Below are 760 nucleotides of genomic sequence, written 5' to 3'. Positions count from 1 at the left end.
CAAGTGTATCCGCTTCATGTACTCCTGCTACTCGTCTTTTTGAGGCTACTTGGTTGGTTTGCAACTGATAGTTATTGCTGGGAATTCTTTAAATAATCTCGTAAGCATCGTTATAAGACTTAAAAAGAAGGGCTCCATTTTCTGAAGCATCCACCACCATTCTAGTATGAATATTGAGACCAATATAGAAAGTCTCCATTTGAATGCGGTAAGGAATGCCACGATGAGGGTACTTTCGTAATAACTCCTTGAATGGCTCGCATGCCTCATATAAAGATTCTTCATCAAGCTGCTGAAATGAAGTGATTTCATTTTGGATATTGGCGGTTAAAGATGGAAGGAAATATTTCATTAAGAAAAGTTCAACCAACTCTTGCCATGTAGTTATGGAATCAGACGGTAGGGAGTTCCGCCACGCTCGTGCTCTATCTCTTAAGGAGTCTGGAAATAATCTCAGTCTCAAGGCATCCTTGGTCACCCCGACTAGTTTAAATGAATCACTCACTTCCATGAATAGCAGAAAATGAAGATGTGGATCTTCAATAGGAATCTCACTAAATTGACCTATATTTTGCAACATTTGGAACGTAACCGGCTTCAACTAGAATTGTTGTGCCTCGATTTCGAGTCTCCTAATACTCGGATTGAGCTCGTTGAATAAAAGAATGGCATATTGTCGAATGACACAGTTTCTGTCATCGGCAACAATGATCGGATTGTAAGTATTATAAGTGAATATTCCTCCTGGATTTTGGTTTTG

The 760-nt window shown here is 39.3% G+C and overlaps 1 non-coding gene across 1 annotated transcript; it reads left to right on the top strand.

Moving 5' to 3' along the window:
* The first annotated feature begins 215 nt into the window (after nucleotides 1-215).
* Nucleotides 216-322, top strand: LOC121222743 (small nucleolar RNA R71). The gene has a single exon (XR_005920114.1). It is a non-coding gene; the product is annotated as a small nucleolar RNA R71 (small nucleolar RNA).
* Nucleotides 323-760: the final 438 nt, after the last annotated feature.

The sequence above is a fragment of the Gossypium hirsutum genome, chromosome D10, assembly GCF_007990345.1.
Source record: "Gossypium hirsutum isolate 1008001.06 chromosome D10, Gossypium_hirsutum_v2.1, whole genome shotgun sequence".
Taxonomy (NCBI): Eukaryota; Viridiplantae; Streptophyta; class Magnoliopsida; order Malvales; family Malvaceae; genus Gossypium; species Gossypium hirsutum.
This window is presented reverse-complemented; position numbering and strand designations above follow the sequence as displayed.